A 21143-nucleotide genomic window follows, 5' to 3' on the forward strand; every position below is an offset into this window, starting at 1 on the left:
TCACAGTCCCACTGTGAGTCCATCCATGTTTTAAGATCACTCTGTTGTGCTTTGGGTTGTGATGTCTGGAGAAAATCCCAGCTGTCACTGGCATGGGTGTGGCACACTAAATGACCATGAAGAACATAACACAAAGCACAATAACATTTCACATGGTGAACAAGACAAAGACACTTTCTCCTTTTTATTTGTTCTAAAGTGATGGTTTGTCTGTGGTTTTGATGTTGCTCAACTCTGTAATTGGTATTAAGGTTGTGCTAACCAAAACTTATTTCAAACATTTCTATCGCAGGTCAGGGTGATTTCACTTCGACATTACTGTCAGCTTCACTTTTTGTTATTAACACACACGCCACTCATAGGTAGCCTCTTGTCTTCTTTTTTTCAGTGGGTTATGAAACATTTAAACTCTGCTGGATAAAGCTGGAGGTTGTTCGTTTCTCCTTTTGGACCATGTTAAAGAATTAAAAGCTTAAATGTCAAAAAGCTTATCCTGTCAGAAGATTCACCAGCTGTTAATCCTAGCATGTAATTGTTTCTTTTCCTTATCAGCACATTTACAACAGCAAACTGATAAATCTATGCTTATGGATTCAAATGTCAGCCTTACACAGCCTGCTTTTGCTCTTCATTTTTTTCAAATTAACTTGTTATTTTTATCCTGTGGGGCGTGCTCAAGTCCTTGTCTCTCTCTGATTTCTGTTTAATGTGCACTATGGATTTGTCTTAATCAAATCGTCATTCACCATGAAAGCGACTGTTTTGGTAATAGCTATGCCTCTGAAAAGTAGATACAGCTTTCACACCCATTTTGAGTCACTGAGCAAATGGATAAAAAAACATTTTTTGAATATATTCCATAGAATATCTTGAATTAGTCATTCCTGGGTTTTTTCTCGTGTATCAATATTCCCTGGGGGTTTAAAACATAAATGTTTCCAAGTTAGTGGAGATCCATGCTTACAAGTGCCGAGGAGTATGTCGTTTTAGGGTTTTAAAAGCTAGAAATCCACATTATTGCACTGTTTCTTATAGTTTTTCATTTAGTACCTCTGAGGTGAAAAGAGCCTTTTTTAATCTCCATCTTTCATACTCTGAATTTTTCACTAACTGGGGCATAGGAACCCCATATCAGGTCTCCAGGTCAATAGCTACGAATGTGAAAAACTGGAATTACCTTTTGGGTCAGTTGGGTGGACTTCATATAAGAATGTATACGTGGAAGGTGGAAGATCAAATAAACTGGCTTAGGAGTATCAATTTATTTTTGTACATTAAGTATCTGTGTGAGAAGGACGAAATATATTAGCCTTGAGGCTGGTTGAAAAATGCAGCCATTTCAAAGGAAAACAGGTTAAAGCATTTATATTTAATTTTTCTTCACTTGGGTGCATTACATCAGTATTTTTCAGCCCTACTCCTCAAGGCACACTGTCTTGCATGTTTTAGATGCTTCCCTGCTGCAACACACCTGATTCAGATGATTGTAATTCAGCAAAAGCCTGTTAATCAGCCATCAATTGATATCAGGTGTGCTGAAGCAGAGAAAAATGCAAAACGTGCAGAACAGTGTGCCTTGACGGCCACGGTTGGGAAACACTCCCTTGGATTACGTATTCAGCAATCAATACTGATTTAATAACAGAGAATGGTACTAAGGAGCTACCATTGTTTTGGGTGATGGAGTCAGATTGAAAGTGTGTAACTTAAAAGTATGGAGGGCCTGGCTGTCTTGCAGTGTCAGAGCAGATTTGCTCCACAAAGGAGAGAGTGGGAGATTCCTTAGACGATTAACTTTATTGACAAATCACATCCCTTAATGGAAATCACAAGTGATAAAGTGGGCAATTCTTAAAAGTTAAAAAGAAGTCAGGGAAACAACAGCAATCACAACCACAATGAAAAAATAACAAAAATGAAATAAATCGAAATAGGAAATGTAAATAAAAGATCAAGATATATAAACTAAACCACCACACAGTTTACCAATGCTAAATTTCCCCACATAAGAGACGAAGGTCATGCCCTTCAATATGAACAACGATTGCTCTCTGCAGGCATCAGTAGGATATAGTTTATCCAAAACCCCTGACAGGTTATGACCTACAAAACATGGGATCAATTCATCTCCAGTAAATGCAAAACAAACGCAAAAACAGTCATTCAATATTTTGGAAGTAAGGACACTTACTAACTTTTAAAAAATTCAACGTGCATCAGTTATTGTGAGACGCAGGCAAAATTCCAAACCGTAACCAAACATTTCCACTGAACTCTCAGCTGACTCTTCCTCCTCTTTGACTAAGTATCCCACTATTATCCTAAAGAATTTTCCAGCACACTCCACTGCATTAGGTTGTTCTTTCCATGTCCATCTCCCCCTCCTCCCCCTCCTGACACCTCTTCTGGGCCGGGATGTCCGGCTCCACCTCCTCGATGGCCCTCTCTGCACTGCGACACTCCAGAATTTCCTTTGCCTGCTGCTTGACTGCTAATCGGGATTGGTGGGGAGGAACGAATGGCTGCGAGACATGGTTTTCCTCTTGAGCCTATAGAACTAGGCCAAGGTCACTCGTATCACTCTTTCGCTGCCACTGCCCACAGCCAGCGGCAACAAAGAGAGAGTGAGGGGCGTAGGACTTAAAGGAAAGAAAGATAAGGCTGAGCTCTGCTCTGCAGTCAAATGAGGTCTTGTGAATTGAAGAAAACACTAGTCAATAGCAAAGCTGTGGTTCATTTTATTTTTCAAATTAGCAATTAGATGGAAGGCACCGAAATATTATCATCTTATGAAATGCCTATTTACCCTTTTTGATGAAATATTCAGGCATGTCACCGTGCGTGAGAGTGAGCCCATAGGTAGCCTATTTTCTGCTCTCTCCTTGATCAACACTCATCAATAATTCACTCACGGCCCATTAGTTTTGTGAGAAATGCCAGAGAGCAACTTAAACTCGTCAGGAATTAATTTCTTACTCGCTGTGTGCCAAAACATATGGCATGGAAGCTGCTCTCATTGTGCATTTAGAGAGGCTTCACTGAGCAGAATAGTTACACCGTACACTTAAAAGGAAGACGGCTGGCAGTTGACCTTGAGGCAATATTTATATCAATTCCAGTCCAGATCTACATGAGATTGTTGGTATTGAGCGACTGGAGAGCCTCACCTCCCTCCTGTCCGATCAAACGCATTTGAAAGAAGGGTTTTCTTGGATGGCAAACAAGGGATTGTCATGATGTAAAAGCATTCAGTGGCCCATTTCCTCTCCATGCACACATTGTGTTTTATTATGAAATACGTTGATGGAGACTGGGATGAGGATCTCTGTCTCAAAAAGCACAGAGCGTTGACATCAACAAGATTGTTCTTGTTCCGGCTCATTGGTCTTGCTGTAATTTGCTCTCATGGGCATTGCCCCCTCCGTCTCCGACACAAGATGGTGCTTCAGGAATCACGGCTGGTATTCAAACCAGTGTTCACACATTTGACATTCGACGTCAAGAGCCCGGAGACTTTGCTGGATCACTTGGCAAAAAGCAACTGTGATCTTAAAATGCAGCACAGTAGTAGAAGTTGACGCATACCTGCACCAGAACGAGGCCTGTGGTCAGACACAAATTTAATGATATTTGGACGAGTGCCTGGTTGTACACATCAGCTATTTTATGAATTCTTGCCACAGGCAAGTGTCTCTGCCAGCCCTTTTTATTTATTTATTTTTTCGACCTTTCATTCTAAACCCCGTCCCTCTAACATAATCTGGCTCTTTGTGCACAAAGTGTCAAGTATCAACTTCCAGGTTACGTAACGCCTTTCTAAGTATTCATGCAAACAAAATAGTGTTTCATTAGGTCTTTTACAGGTTACACATTTTCTTATTGTAAAAAAAAAAAGGGTTTGGGTATGCTGACTGGGTAGAAAGTACACAAAAGTTAACAGGTTAGTGGTGACATTGTCACGGTTAGTGTCAAGTTCTCTGAAATCTTTCATTATAACAATGTGAAAAATAAATTTTCTCAGTTCAATTCAAAGCAAAAGTAATTCATTTTAAGCCCAATTTTTATGTCTTTTAACACATTTGCTGTATCTACTGGAACTTAATTTGGACATAATTACTTTAGCTGAGAAAAGCGCTGTTTTTACTGTGTACTGTTACGATAATAAGATACTATAAGAGAAGGAAGCAGATTTAATTTACTGCATAACTGGTATCTATAGACCTAAAAAAGTTTAGAAATTCACAGATGGATGTTCTACGTGTAGCGTTCTTGTGCCTATCACTCTTAAGAGAAAGAACTTTCTCATTCAAATCTTGAGGTAATTATTGTGGTCTATTTATTATTTTGCCACATGATAATGACAGTTCTAATAAAGTATAATGCCCTGCACGTTTTTCTTGCTACATTTGAAGCTATGCTGACTCAGTGTGGGCACAAATTGTAACCAGAGCGAGAATTAAGCACAGTGAATCCAAGTAAGCAGCTGCATTTGGTGGCAGCTTGAGTACTCGCAGAAAGAAGATGCTGACATTTCATAAAAGACACTTGCTCCATATGTTGCAACGCAGACAAATGTCAAGAGATGAGAGGGGTGTGGGCATAGGCTGGAGGCCTTGTAGTCTAGAGTGTGAAAAAAATCAAAGCTTGAAAAATAACATGCAGTCTTCTTTATTGGAATGTTGAGGATTTACCATAACACATAAATTAAAATGGAGGGCATCAAGATATTTTTACTTCGACCTTAATTAAATAATATTCTTAGAATTGCCAAGAGAGTAAAATCCTCAGATTAATTCTAAATAAGAAAATGTCTGCTTGAATCAGCTTGTAGTGATGTTGGATTCAGCTATAAACTGCTGCTTCCTTTGAGTGGTACATGATCTTTCCTGACATTTCCTACTGTGTCCTTCAGCAGTTCATGCAGACAGATTTGACAGATACGACAAGACTGAAGACAACAGAAAGGCATCAGATGGACATGACATTGTGAAGGACTTCATAGTCAGAGCGCAGCTGAGACAGGTAAGAACAACGATATCAAAAGCTGGTGGTAAGGTTTAGAAGAAGAAGATGTAGTGTGGAACTCTTCATGAACAGCAAAAAAAAAAAAAGAAATGCAAATATGGGTGTCAGTTTGCCCAAAACTCATTACAGAAGAGGATCCACCTTTTAGATCTCAGTCTAAAAGACGGAAGAGTAGAAGAAAGACATCAAGGTGAAGAAAGTATAGAAACCCAATGTCTGGTGTCCATGATACAGCATAAAATTCCTAATCAGTCTAGCCTTTATTCTGACTTCTCTAGCCTCTCATGCTTTCTCGGCATGTCAAGCTCTGTAGAAGGCTGCCTACTTGATCACTTCGATTCAGTTGTATTGGACCAAGGAAACATCTGAAACATGCAGAGTGGCAACTCTCAAGAATGAAGTTGTCCATATCCAATAGTCAACTCAATCCATTTATAGGGCCAGATTCAATAACATACATTCCAATTTCATCCTAGTTAAGTCCATTTTACTATGTTGATTAGTAAAGTTTTTTAAATATTTGTCAAAACCCTGCTAATTGCTTCAAGGACTTTGCATAAAATCCCCCTGCTCCTGAATGAGTATGTGCTGGCAGTGAACCATTGATTACACAAAGTTGTTTACTTTATAACCGTCCCTCATTCTAATCATGCATGTGGCAAGAGTGAAAAGGAAAGACCTTTTTAAGAGAGAGAATCTTTCAGCAAAACAGGATGTGGTGTAAGCAGCTCACAAAAACAAAGCACTGACCCAGGAATACTTTTTAATGTTAGAATTAGAAAATATATCATTAGGAGAAGTTATGTGCATATATATTCTTAGCTTGTGTAAATTAAAAATAATCTGGCGCACCCAATTTGTTTTAATGAAAGATAATTGAAGTTCTATAATAATTTCACCTAGGAAAAAAAGCATAAAATAAATTAAGAGCACAAAAATGAGTCACTGTACACTTCTGACCTGAAGTATTTCCATACCAATGAGTTATAGCTGGTTAAGTATCAGTAATTACATCATGTGTGGTACAGTAAATGAACAAAATCCCTCTTTATAATTGTTAGAAAAAAAATAAGCTGTTTTTGAAGGGCAGTCTTAATAATGAGGTGCTAGAATAAGAACGTGATCACCCCCTCAGCAAAACATACTGCCTTTGAAGACATACACTCCCATCACTTAGAATGGTTCAGGCGTGAAGCTGGTGAACAGCTTGCAGGGCTCCTACAGGGAGGGATTTCACAGCCTCCCTTCGTGCTGTTTTGTTTTTGAAAATACAGCTGTCAAATGGGCTAGAGGAAGACTCGCCAGATCACAAAGAAGGCAGCAATCAGTTTCATTTTGCTATTGCACGCAGGTCTAATCCATTTCTGCCACTGGTGAAAAATGCCAGAGTAATCTGATCTCAAATGGAGCTGATTATTTCTAGCTTTACTCAGGACATGGTTAGTGGAGAGAATGGTGTTTTGATTAGATGAGACAAAGTGGCGTGTTTCTCTAAACAATTTTTGCCGATAACGCTAATGAAGCTGCAACCTGACAAAAGAAATAAATTACTTTTTTTGCTGGGGTCCAAGAAAGTAAAATCTAAAAATGACTGAAAAATAATCACATTTTATCTTCAAGTCTATGCTTGAGTGATGCATTTTTTCCTGCGGGAATATTACTCATGGATCTCGACTCATGAATCTTCCTGATTTGACATGAACTTTTAAACAAGCAAGTCCTTGAGCTAGACCACAGACATGCGACTGCTTTTGAGTTAATTAGCGGCATGCATCATGCGTCCTTTACTCCACCTACTTGTGGCTGCAGCGACACATTAATTGGGTCAGAGAATGACTTTGTGCTGGCAGAATGTCACAATAACTGTTTTCATAATCGTCAGAGATCAAGCTACCAAATGGGAGTCAGAGCGGTCGTGCATCTGCAGTACCAGTAAAGAGCCGCAGTTCTGGGCTGTTAAGCCACAGGTTGCAAAAGTCCTCAATGACTAAGATTTTGAGCTAATTGACATAAAAATAAAAATGAGCGCCACATAAGGAGACATTAAAGTGAAGTAGTTTTTCACACATGCATAATTATTGAACAGATGCAATATTATTCCCTTTGACTTCTAGGCATGCAGGCATTAAAATATTACCATTAACATCATTACCACCATGAAAACAGATCAACAAGTCATGTTGAATTAGGGCTAATGTACCAGCCAACAGGGCACCCGGCTGAAATGCCAGCATGCTGTTCTCCGCTCAGTCTTGCAGGAGGTCTAATCTTGCTGCCCACTCACAACCCTGAAACACTTGCTGTTGTCACAGAAATGGATCTGCCTTTACTGATGTGCTCAGCTCTTTTGTGCATGTAGGGGTGTATTTGTGTGTGTGTGTGTGTGTGTGTGTTCTTAAATTGGATTAATTGAAGTAATGGGAGGTTGTCTCACCCTCCCTGCCACGCTTTTTATCTCGCACTAATTGCTCTCCTCTTCCCTGCCTCCATCTGTCGCTCCACCCTCACGCAGTATTTGTGTATATTGTCTCTTTCTTCTACTCTCTCCATTAAACTTCTACATAAAGAAATGTCCAACTTTCTCATGTGTTTTCACTATTTGTTACTTATACGCTCTGAAAAGTAAACCATCATCGAAGCTAACAGTTCATAGTAAAACAGGACATAAAATGTAACAAGAAAGAGTAACCACCCATCATAAGAAGAATTTGTGAAACTTGTTTCCATGGTGAATGTGCAGATGAACAGCCAAAATATTAGACATTTTTTACAGTAAATTATTTTTAGCCATGCAGTCAGATGTCAGTGAAAAGCAAAACTTCAGAAAATACACTGGACCAATCATTTACTTCTGCTGCCTTACTTGACTTATTGATGAATGATTGTTCCAGTAAAAATAACACACGAGGATCAGCATAATATGACTTGAAGATTTTGAGGACGTGGCACTGAGGAGACACTTGATGAACGAGGTCTGCGAAGGTTTGTGCGTTGCGACACACAATGAAGGAATCTGAAATTCACTTAGTGTTTGCTGTTTTATCACAATGTCTTGTTGTGAGAGAGGAATGCAACTGAACAGAGAAATATAATCACAAGGTCTTTCAGAGAAAACTTTTCTTTTCCAAAGAATTACTTGCCAGTAAGACCTTGAAAAAGATAGTGACCCAAAGCGTACATTTAACAACCCAAACGAATGGAAGAGACATACATTCACCAACTACTAAATTAAGTCCACCTGTTCAATTGCTTGTTGATAACTGTAACAAATTGGTCAAACAAATGAGAGTGACTCTCTGTGCCTTTTGGTATCTAGATTTGGTGAAGATGCACCTAATATGGATGTTTGTGCCTGACGGGTTCGGCTGTGCATCTCAGAAACTGTTCGTCTGCCTGGATCTTTTCACGCAACCATATTGTTGTGTTGACTGAAATTCCATGATGATGATTTTAGAGGTCAGCGTAGAACGGGCAGACTGGTTTTAAATGACAGAAAATCAAGAGAAGCTCAAATAACTTGAAGCCAATCTTAATTGGCTTTAAGTTATGACTAGGTGCCACCGCTGACTGCATAGAATATGAAACTGGGCTTCCAGTTTCAGCAGAATCATCCGTTGTGGGCCATGACAGACTGAGAAAACCTTTCCCAGACCAATGAATCTCATTCAGATGGTAGGGTAGAGATTTGGCACAAAGAACATTAAAAGCATGCATCAATAATACCTTCTTTCAGTGATTCTGGCAGTTGGTGGTATTCATCTCAAATTGATTTTCCAATTATGGCAATATGTTCAATGTGCAACAATTGTCCCCACAGTGACAATATCTTAGTGTAATAGCGCTCTTTTGGAATGTAGCTGAGCGGAAGATTCCTATTATGGATTTTCAGGCGACAATTTCCAACAACTGCGTGACCTTGTCATAAAGAATTAAGGCCATTCTTCAGAAAAAAAGGGGCAACCCAACCTCAGTACCAGCAAGGTATTACTACTAAGTTGACCAGAGGGTGAAAAAGGATAATTATGTTGTCGACTGCAAAGAGTTGTGATGTAGCAATAAAAAACAAAAATTACAAAAGTTGCTTCAATATGCAAAAGGGGCAGTCAGAAGGTGCTGACGGAAAGGACCAAGAAGGTTACAGAGAGTTCCAGAAGACTTTTAGAAGATCAAACTCAATACTACAACTGTAAGATACTTTAAAATAAAACACTAACATTAGAAGCAGGCATGGTTTGTGCTCATCGTGGTAGAACTGGGGCACCTGCTCTCACTGGTTCAATTTAAAATTGTTAGATAACTTGTCCTGCACATACTTTTTGTGTGGGTTGCTACAGGAGTTTCTTTTTGTTTATGGATGCTCTGAAATGAAGAATTTGTTTCAGTATTGATATTTCCTATGGGTGGTATGGTCAATAAACGTTATTTAGTAATATTTTATGTATTTCCTTACCCTTTCAACACTGTGAAAAAACAACCACATGCTGACTTTGCTTCCCCGCTTCAGTTATCCACCCCACAATCCTGTGCTATACTACGGTCACATACCCAAACAAATACCACATGGCCATCCTCCTCCTCTCCTCCTTCTGAGAAACTTACTGTTGTTGCGCAACACCACCCCCTCCTTTCTGTCTCTACTCTCTCACTCTCGTACTTCCTCTTCTGAGAGGGGAGATGTGCTACCAGCTCTCCTTCTAACGGGTTAATTGAGTTTTCTAAATCTGCTGGGATTTACCCTGTCCAGAACTGAAGTAAACTCTGTTTAAGGTGGTTTCGAGAAACGATTCGCCTGGTTATCTGACGGCCTACATCCAGGTGTCCCACCCTTCTTCCCCCTGTGAATTAGCCAGACTGAGCAGCCTACAGCCAACTAGTTTCACAGAGCACACCTGTTAACGGTCGCTCGTTCTCTATTTTACAACTTGCATTTGTTATTGAACCAGGTAGGTTTTAGTGACTCGGTCGAGTCCCAAGGATGTTGTTTTAAATATGGGCTACCAGCAACCTAAAAACATTTTCCACCTCTTCCTCTCCAGAATCAAACATCACAGCTATTTTACAACCATCAAAGAACTTTAAGGTGACTCATTAACTGAATGTCCACAACATCTTTTAGATTTTCTTTATGCTAAATATTTTATTAGTAAAGCATTTTTGCAAGGGTCAGTACAGCTTAATTCAGTAGCAGAAATAATCAAATAAGTAAAATCAATCCTCTAGTCTATCTTTCCCTACTGCTGACACTGAGAACTAAAAACGGGAACCTTTGAGAGAGACGGACGGAGTTTGGTGTTTCGAACCCCAGACCTGGCTTGATGATGAAGAAGGTGCTGCAGCAGGAGGAAGATGTTGATCGGCGAAGGCAGGGATCTCTGTAGGTCTGATGAGCTTCTTCTCCGCATGGATGGTGAGGTCACACAGGACTTGGTGCTGGCAGGAAAAAAGGCACCAGTTCTTCTTCTTTGTCTTTGCCTTTGTCTTTGTCTTCATCTTTGTCTTTGGGGTCTGAACCCAGCCGATGAGAGAAGTGCGATTCGAAGCCACAGGTTGTGGGCCTGACGGGTTGGTCTCCATGAGCAGGACAGTCTTCGGCTCCGTGGCCCCGGCTCTTCAGCTGCAGAGTTCTTTGTCCATCTCGATCTTGGCTTGAAGCTGCCCGGAGGATCCAACAAAAGGTTCCTCTTTTGCACCCACCTTTTATAGGGTTTATCCACCCCCCTGGTGCGCCTGCACCGGCTGTCTGCTTAGACAGATGATCTCATATCCATCACTGTCTTACAGACATTTCCTGATGTCTGTGCTAATGTCTCAGGGTTGCTCAACCTCCTATGTCCATTGCCTGCACGACCTTTTCTCTAAATAAGGCGTTGATCATCTCTGCTCTCCTGTCAGTTCCCCTTTTTCCCTTATCCTTTCACCTTTCACCTACTGACTATAACTGCAATTAAACATCACTGATATGTTGGAGGTAGATACTTCCAACATATCAGTGATGTTTAATTGCAGTTACACCTTTTTACACCATTTCAAGTTCAATGTCAAAATCACATTTATATCACATTTATTTTCTTTAGCTTCTCTGATTTAGCATTCATTTATGATTTTATAACCATAACTTATTAATTATACTTATTATAATCTTAATGTGAGTTATTACAGATGCTTTTCTGAAAAGAAACCAAGAATAATACATGATTCTAATTATTTAATACTAAAGTTACAGTTACTTGTTTTTCTTGTAAGTGTTCCCACAAATATAAGTGTAAGTATTATTACAAGTAAACCAATATTAATATAAGTATTTTACTTTGAATCTTATCTAATTACTCAAAATGTTTAGATTTCATTCTTTAAAACTTTTCATGCTTTAAAATAAGGAATAGTCTCAGCTATTTTTATAAATCTGCAGGCTGGAAACTTCCTCTTTTTCCAGGAAACCTGCTTTTCCTGTTTAACGACTCTCTCTGACTGACTATGATTTCTTATGATTAGATAGAAAAAAGTAGAATTAAAGCAAAGTTTGCATGAGACAAAAACAACACACACAACCAGATTTATTTTATTGACACTTAAGTCTACTGTTGGGCCTAGATGTCACTTGAGTGATTCATTTTAAAGATAACTTTATTTATTATTACTGTTAAACTAAAATCTCCAGCATGGGGAAGTGGGATGAGCTCGGATTTTCTTGACAATACACAAGTGGCAGCAAGATGGAAAAAAAGACTTATGCTGGCTGTTAATATCTGCCCGGCTCTACTCATCAGACTAATATCGATAGAGAAAAAAAGGCCAACATAGGCAGATAATGATGTTCATACAGATATATTGTTCATCCATATTTTCTTTTCTTTTTTATTTACTGAATAAGCTCTGAAAATTAAAACAAACATAGGCACAGCCATTGGCAATCAAAGATGGAGTTAAGAGTACAAAACACAGTTTAAACATCCATCCATCCATCCATTCATTGGATGCAAGGACTGCAAGGACTGTGGCCACTAGTCCTTGCAGAGTCTTAGGGGACAGGTGCCCATCTCCAGCAGTTATTGTGGTGAAAGCTTGGTACACCCTGAAGAGGTCAGTAGTCCATCACAGAGCAACACAGACACAGAGCAAATTAACCATCCACTCTCATACTCATACATTAATCGGTCTCTCTAAATGTACAAACACAGCAGAGGTTTTTGTACTGTGGGAGAAGCCGGATCACCTGGAGAGAAATCCTTAACGATGCTAGCTTAAGTTAGCTTACTTAGCCATGGAGACTCAAAAAATGGTGGAAATAGATTAACTTTCCTCTGTACAAAAACCTGCAACTACTGGACATTTTAAATGTTTCGGCATCTTCATCCCATAAGAATATAAAAATGTTTAAACATTATAGTGAGCTTACAAGTTTTGGCACAAGAGGAAAGCAAACTCCTTAGTCCTGTTTGAGCTTTTATTCTTAGCTATTTAACTGGCTTATATGTGATTCTGGTAAATTCATCCACTGTAACCTTGACAAAGAAAACTTTTGCAGGGAAATTCTGTTTGATCACTTTCCTTCTATTTCAAATACAGTATGATGTGATTTGTCGCTTTTTGTGTTTGTAACCTAACAAATGTGAGAAGATTAATTAATTTTATGCTTTATTGCTATAATGCTTTTTAATTAAGCCCACAGTTCTGTATTAAAAATGTTTATTGCTCTGATATAATCAAATTTTAGATGTCATGATTTTATTAGTTGTAAGAAGAAAATCATCATAATTAACAGAAGTAAAGGCTTTCAAACATCCATATGTGTGAATAATCCATTTAATGAGTTTCACTTGGTGATAAAGTTCCTAAAATACAATAAATGGACTTTTCAATAATACTTTAATTTATTGAATGTGGCTGTATACCCTTTAATTGCAGTTTGTACATATAAAAACAACAGCTCATGTGTTTTGGGATTGGTTGCCAGTAATGCTGTAAGGTTCCTTATCAGTCTCACACAAGCATTATGCATACTGCATGGGATCTTTATGGAGCATGGTCCATAATTAACTAGATCACTGGTCACTCTGCTCTGTGAGTAACCAATGGAAACAGATCAAAGGTCCAGGAGTAGTTAAATGTTTGCATGTGGTATATGACCTGCAGGAGGAACAAGGAACCTCATAAAAGAGAACCATCAAACTCAAATTAGTTATGTTTTCATCTCTTGTCTCTTAGTTAAAGGCTTCTGAAGGGGAAGGAGAAGAAGGTTTGTGACTTTTAAAGTCCAATTTTTTTTCCCAATTCATACTCCAGACGGTGGACTGACACCCTCTGATAGGAAGAAGTGAATTATAGTTAATGACTGAGGAGACTCCTGCTGGCCAGAGGCTCCATAAATTCTACACTGGGCCATGTCACACTGCCCACACAAGTCCGCTCTAGCTTATTAATAGTAATTTGCCCACCTTGTGTTTGATGCAGTGCGGCTCTGGCTGGCCAGTTCACTGCAGGCCGCTCCCCTCTGTATTTCACTCAAGGTTCATTGTTGCCTTCTGAAAGCAGCAGAGCGGTTTGAGGGCTACACTGACACCTGCTGGTTACCAACTCAGCCTCTAGTTGATTAATCTCTTTCCCCATTAACCCGTGCAATGATCCCCACACTGAATTGATTATATAAATGTAACACAGCTCACACTGCACACCACAGTGGATGTATTCATATGATGATTTGACCATTAGCCTATGACTTTAGACAAATGGAGGCCCATTATGGAGGTGTGAAGGGGGAGAGCTAAGCCTCCAAGAGTGGTTTAAAATTTCCCCCAAGATATTAAATCATGCCCTACTTTCGGTTATATGTCTTTGAAAAACCAGCATTGCTTTTAGTGAATCACAAGTTTGAGGTAGAGTGATTCCCAGTACTGGTAGTAATTTATTTTTCAAACTTAAAAAAAAAGGAGAGAGAAAAGAAAAGTGGCCTCACTCTGAATAGGGAGCATTTTCCCAGAGACTGTTCAAACTTAAGTTTTCCTTCTCTTCTAAAACACTGTCCCTAGGCAACCTCTTCACTGTCGGCTGGAGTCATTAATAGATGAGAAAATGCAATATTAATGTGTGTACATGAGTGTGTGTGCTGTTTGATTCCTAGACTGGCAATGTAAGTATGCAGGTAGTTTCGAGCTATTTCCCCCCTGGGGCCTCTTCATTGCTACATTTGATTTTTCACTCCCCCATCATTTCTTTAAGCACTCATTTTCTCTCTCTCCTCATACATTTGTGCATGCGTGTGCATGCACACACCCACGTGCGCGCACACCCCCGCACAGACACACACACACATTTTCCCACCAGGTGATATTAAGTTAGCCTCTGAGGCGGAGCAGTAATATCTGCCTGTCATCCCGGGTCTGTTCAATAAAATCAGCAGGATTATATTGACACAGAGGATTAAATTATTTTACATGAGAGATTATAAATCCTCCTAGGGTATCTGGCTTTGTAAATTGCTATTAACACTTAATTCAATCTTATCTCTATTTTAATGCATGTCTCCTCCACAAGCCCACATTAGCATAATTTAATGCCTGGAGATTGTAAAAATCCACTATCTTCAATTTCAGAGGGATTCGGGATAACAAACATGACGTTTAGTGTTCGATTGGCTCGTGATGACGAACATTCAGGTGTAGTGAAATGAGATCACGCTGAGACAGAACGTAGAACTTATGTGATTTTGTTTATTTGAATTTACCTTGAAAATTATTTTTCAATGAAAAAAAACTGGAAATGCTCCCTCTTGTGCATGCAGATTTGTCATATTAAACATTTAAATTGATACATCCAGATTTAAAATTACTTATAAATAAATAAGGTGTCATAGTTTGGCTAAAAAAACATCTGTCTTTTAGGACATGAGGTTCAGACAAATAATTTCCACGTTATTTCTAGTCAGCCGTTATTTACGTCTGCGTTACCAGAGTTCAGGTTGATCTCTGGTAGGTTCACCACAACTCAGAAGGTTGTGGTCCACTGTGACTTTCTGAAGGGAGAGGCAGCTGCATTTATCAAATATTAACACAAGGTGGTGCTCTTGCTCTCTGGGAAAAAATGATTACTATGTTTTGTGACTCCATAATGTTCTGCAACTTAAAGAGGCGGCAAAATGTCTCTTAGAAGATGTGGCTTAAAATAAAAGTTGAAGTTTTCTGGAAATGTTTTATTATATCTATGACAGCATCACTTAGAACTTTTATTATTTTATTATCTATTTATTTTATTAATTTATAGTTTAAAATGAACCTGTCACATGAGCAATAATTTAGAGTGAAAAGGAAGTTTGAGGGGGAAAAAAAACAATATACTCTACACCTTCTCTCAAAAGTTAAATTACTATAAGCAACTAAGCTTACTGATAAATATTATATTCTAAGCTTGACTATAGAATATAATAGTCAAGCTCAGTGGTGGAATACGTTTGCTTTTTAGTAAAGCTACACAACCTTGCTAAAGTATCCATACCCTTTTCACATTTAGTGGTTTTGATGCAGGTTTTTGTTATTCTTTTTTTTAGTTTTAGTTTTTATGTGACACACTAACAAAGTATTACATGTTTAGTGAAGGAAAGAAAGTAGCTATAAATTTTATTCCAAATAAGCAGATGCATTTCTTATCATTGTAAACAACAAACAAAGCAGACATAAAATTCTAAGGATAAGATGAACTCAATCAAATATTTGATGAAGGATGGAAATGAGTAAAAACCTGGATAAATCCATATATTCTTCAAATATATTTAACCTAAAATAATTTTGCACCTTCATCTTTTTTATATTACTAGGAAAGTGTCATGGAAAAAATACTATTTCCAAGCACTGTTCAGGTGAAATCACTCAATCAGGTTTATTCATATATTGTGCACAGTACAGAGAGCTTGTAGGACAATCAGTAATGAAGCAGGTCTGGATGAAAAGCTCTGTCATGCAGAGACAACACATGAGTTTTATACCAAGGATAAAGAATTAACAACAAGGGGTGAGACAATCTGGTTCTGATGCAGCTGTAGAAAACAACTTCCAACCTTCTACATGTAACCCAAATAGTTCTTTTGGTGAGAGTTCACAATCATTCATATAACATGACTAGCAGATGTGACCTTAATGTAAATTTTCCATCACAGAAAGCAATAAATGTTTTGTGTGTTCAGTGTCAGATTGGATGGAGAACGTCAGTGCACAGCAGTTTTGAAGCTTTGCAAAATGTTTGTATTCAGTCCTGAACTTTGGCTTCACCATTCTAACTCTTGAATTGACATTGATCTAAACCAATCCACTGTCTTTCTGTCTGTATATCTGGATGGAAGGTTAACTAGTCTCAAGCTTTTTTCAGCTTCTAACAGAATTTCTCCAGGATTTCCTTGTGTTTAGCTTCATCAGTATACTGTACGCAATAAGTCTAATTGGCTTTTCATTTCCTAAAATGAAACACAAGCTTCCCCCCAACATGATGTTTCTATTACCTTCTTTTAGTGTGGGAGTGGTGTATTTAGGATCTTAGTACCTTTGTACTGAGATGAAATTACACACAGGTGGACTTTGGAAGTTTGTTGCAGTGGATGTAATTTGGACGTCAGAATTTTAGTTATGTCATGTTGGGTGCTAGCCGGGTTACCCACATGCAAGAACACACTAAGAGAGGCTGTATGATCACAATTATATTTATTTGGGGAGAGGTAGTGGGGGGTTTGGGGAAACAGTCCTGGAACCTGGGAATGGAGGAAAACTGGTCGTCGGACTGTAGGAGAAAGGTGAGGTGAGACATGGGACAGATCTAAGGAAATAATTCCGAGAATCTTTCAGAGCGTGCTTACTTGAAGGCGGAGCTAAGTCTTGTCGGTGGCGGCGGCTGGAGAGATGGATTACCATTGGAGAGCGAGCAGGTAAGCCTTGTAGCTGAAGAGGGGAGCGGGCTGACCTCCGAGCGGGGAACTACGATGATTAGCTCCCGGGACATGAAGCGCCGGCAGGCCCAGTCTGTGGCGAGGCGCAGAAAAACCACAGGAAGGGACCAAGGAGGTGAGTACACGAGGGAGGGTAGCCGATTGGTAACACCAATGGCGTCGGGAGAAAAAACCAAAGGGAAATCCAGACGGGAACGCTTGTCCACCTCGAGGGGTCTCAGGATGGCCACGAGGAATCCTGACAGGAAGAACACAAGGAGCGATCAGAACACGAGATCAATCTAGGAGGCCTTTCTCTAAGGAAAACGTCTACCAGATGAGGCAAAAAAAAGGCAAAACAGGAAAAAGAACCCCAACCTAACAAGTTGCTCAATTTGAATACAAGCTACGTTTTTCCAAAGACTTCAAATATCTATTAGATATTAACAATTTCCTTCCACTTTACAGTGAAACATTGTTTCGTGTGTACCACAGTAGCTTGTATGACATACAAGCTAAATTTTTTCCAAGGGGAAAATTGTTGAACAACACAATTACATTGAAAATACAGGACCAATATTGTGTGAGGAGAAATATTAAGTGTTTGCTTTCACTTCCATTCGGAGGGCAGGGTACGACATCAGTAAAAAGGCACCTGATCTGTCTGCTTTGGCACAGGCCGTGTTAAATCTTTTAGAAAATTGACCAGGGCCATTTTAATGTCATTAAGACACAAATTGAGTGCAGTGCCCACCTCCTCCTTGTCTCTGGACAGTGCAAATGTCAGGCATGTCCTGCTAGCGAGAGAACAGAGCAAAGAGACAAGTGTGGTGCACAGGCCTCAACTTGCCTCCTTCAGGACAGAGGTTCAGGAACAATGTGTGTCTTTTTGTGTATCAGTTGGATGGAAGGGGGGGAGTGGTTGTTGTACAGCAAACACACAATCCCACCTTTCTTCCCTTCTCTCCTCCCTTCTGCGGCACTCTGGTCTCCTGACCATTCCCAAGTCATTTCAATCTAAATGCAAATTTCATCAACCTCCCACTAAAAAGACGGATATAAGTATCAAAGCCGGTGTGTTATTCATGCGTCGCGTGGCGTGTCGCTTACCATAGCATCTCTACTGCGTAGGCTGACCATCTCCCCCTCAGCAGCAAAAAATATGACAGCTTTCTTTCCGTTTCTTTTGTAATATATGCCTATATCTTCTCTTTTTAAAATTGTTTTATTCTTTATTTCCTCTCTTGTTCTCGCCAAACAGCATCTTCCATTAGAACTTGTCTGGAATCAGTCCAATTTGCTTCATTGTTTTAAAAAGCTCCTACACATTCATGCTTAGCCTCTTCCAACTTCCTTTTAGAGACTCTTGTAGTAGATGTAAATACTCCATGTGTTTTTTTCACCTTCTTTGCGCTAAACAGCTCATTGGGACTTTGCGCATGCTTGCAGACCAGCACTCACTTCCTGTAAGATTGTTGTACTCGAGCACACACGCACGGGAGAAACACTGTACTTAAGAATTCATCTTTCTTTTTTCTTTTTTTTTATCATCTGCGTTTATTTTGCAGTCAGTTGGGGTGAGTTGAGGTACCGGAGTGATAGGTGGATAGCATGAGGATAGGTGCACTGAGAGCAAGGTGGTGAGGAGGCTGATAGAAAGAGGCACGGTGCCCCGGGGAGGCTGCGCTCCAGGGGTTGTTAACATGCAGGTTGCATATTTCTGAATTGCAGAGCAGCCTTACCTTGCAGCACTGGGTCACTGAAGCACTTCTCCCCTCTACGGGTGCAGCGTTTCAGTACATATGCATGCGTTTTGGAGTGAAAGTCTTCTACGTGCGTGTGCCTGTTTACATGCAGATGTGTATCTAGCCACGCCGGCAGCAGCAGCTGCAAACGTGAAGCACTGATGTGAAGGGATTTTTCTGCCTCTCCTTCTTTCTCGCACTGCAGCAAGAAACACTCATCAAACTGCAACACGCATCTCACAGAAGACCTCGGATACAGCAGCAGCAGCAACGGCGGCACAGAATCGGCTTCCTGTTAACACACAGACGTGACACAGCGACAGCCAACAGCTTAACACTCTGCTCCCCAGCTGGCTTTGCTCTCAGGTGGGCCACTAAGGTCTGCCAGATAAAAGCTTGCACTAAAGGGTATCAGACGTTTTAACCAGAGGGGCGACGCTCTCTCTTTCTCTCTCTCTGTTGCATGCCCCTCCATTCAATATCTGGCTTTCATGCCCGAGTGTGTCCTTGGTAGGTCAGGTTCAGTTGTTGAATGCTGGGCCTGCACACCGTCAACATGCGCTGGGGCTCTAAATGAGCTTTCCTTCTTAACATCCTTGTCACAATCCCCTGCACTTGTCACAGCATAACAGCAACTGCATTGTCAGAAAACCTCCCCATTGTCGTTATCCAATAACAGTGTCATGCAGGGGTCAGAGTTCAGGTTGTGGGTTGTGCATGCAATTATTTGGTTGCAATGCTGTGACTTTTGATAAATGTTAAGCTTTTCCCGCTTCAGTTTTGACCTGTGAGTGTTTTGAGTGCCAAAAAGAGACGGTGGGTGGAAAAATGCTGCACGACATAAAACTTCTGTTGAATTTGTTGTGGGAACATGTCTGGAAATGGTTTGTGTTGGAGAATGTTAGAAATACATACAAGCATGTCTCTATAACATTCATACTGTATGCAGATAGAAGCAACGATGCTATGCTTTAAAAAACATTGTTGTGGTTGACGTGTTGAACTTACACATTTTGTGAGTAAACAATCTCAAACCTATGTAATATAATTAGGATAAAGCAGGGCAAAACTAAATAATACAAGGAAAAGGATCCTTTTTTTTTCAAAAAAAAGAAAAAAATAGAAATCTGAACAGTCTGAAGTGCATTTGTATTCAGCTGCCCACAGTCAATAATTCATAAAGCCAACTTTTTGCTGCAGTTACAGCTGCAGGTGCTCTGAGGTTTATCTCTACCAGCTTTCCTCAACCAGAGACTGAAATGTTGCCCAGTCTTTCTGCAAAACAGGTCAAGCTCAGTTTGATTGGATAGATGGCATGTAGCAACTGTAATTTTTAAGTATTTCAAATGAATTCTCATTTGCGTTTGAATTCTGGACTTTGACAGGAAATCTGCCAACATAACAATATTATTTGGTGCAAAGGTTTTGGCTCTAGGCATAATCCTATCATCTCTGACCAGTTTCACTGGGCAAATATATAGGCTGACACAATATTCCGGGATAGTACTGAGTGTAGTACTCCCCACATTTGCAAACAATATATTCTCACAAAGGTAAGTAAATATAAAGAAGGTAAATCCTGTTGTTCTGTCAGAATAAGTCTTGAGCACCTATGTATGATTGTGACTATCTTTGTTTTTAGTGCAACCATTTAAAATGTACTACAGGATTTGCTGTTCATGTAGGAAGACCAGTTCCAGACGAATGCTGTAATTCAACCCTGGGGTTCCTTGTACATATCAAAGGGGACTTTCACTTTGTAGATTGATTTTTTTTTAAATTTTTTTTTTCTCACAAGAGCCTCACTTTTGACGTTTTCAACTAGCATCGCTCTTTGCTTTAATGTGGTTCAGGGTTGAATGGAGCATGTTGCTGTTGGGAATAAGCTAAACTGCCACCCAGGATCTTTGAGGAAACCTCATGCAGAGGCATAGCTCTCTGTTTCAACTTCTCTGGCCTCAACTTGCGATCAAGAGATCGTTGTTGATCTCTGAGCCCCTGCAAATGTAAAAAGCATTACAGAAATAGATTTGCCACATCCATGCCAGTATATTTTCTGAGCAGAGTCCTTTTCAGCTGGTGATATGGCTTAAAGCTTAAATCCTCTGGCCGTGTGACGGGCACACCAACACAAATAGGCCAAACTGCGACGGGTTCAGGGTTTAGAGAGCCAAAGATGAAGAGGTTGCTGAATATTAGTATTTCTCAGCAGTCTCCTTGATACTAAATATTTCTATATGCTATAAATGATTTTTTAATGCATTTCATATTCAGTTAGTATTAGCAGTTGCATGTAGTTTGAGAAAGCGACCCTGTTTAAATCATATAAATATTTATAAAACACTGCCAGCGTCTCAGAATTTTACCCAGATTAAAAACGGATTAAAGTTTCATGCTGATGAAAGATCACAAAATGACTGCGCGAATGCTGTTCTGAGGTGCGGTCCAAAATAACCTTCAATCTGTAA

Source organism: Xiphophorus couchianus, chromosome 15, assembly GCF_001444195.1.
Source record: "Xiphophorus couchianus chromosome 15, X_couchianus-1.0, whole genome shotgun sequence".
Classification (NCBI taxonomy): domain Eukaryota; kingdom Metazoa; phylum Chordata; class Actinopteri; order Cyprinodontiformes; family Poeciliidae; genus Xiphophorus; species Xiphophorus couchianus.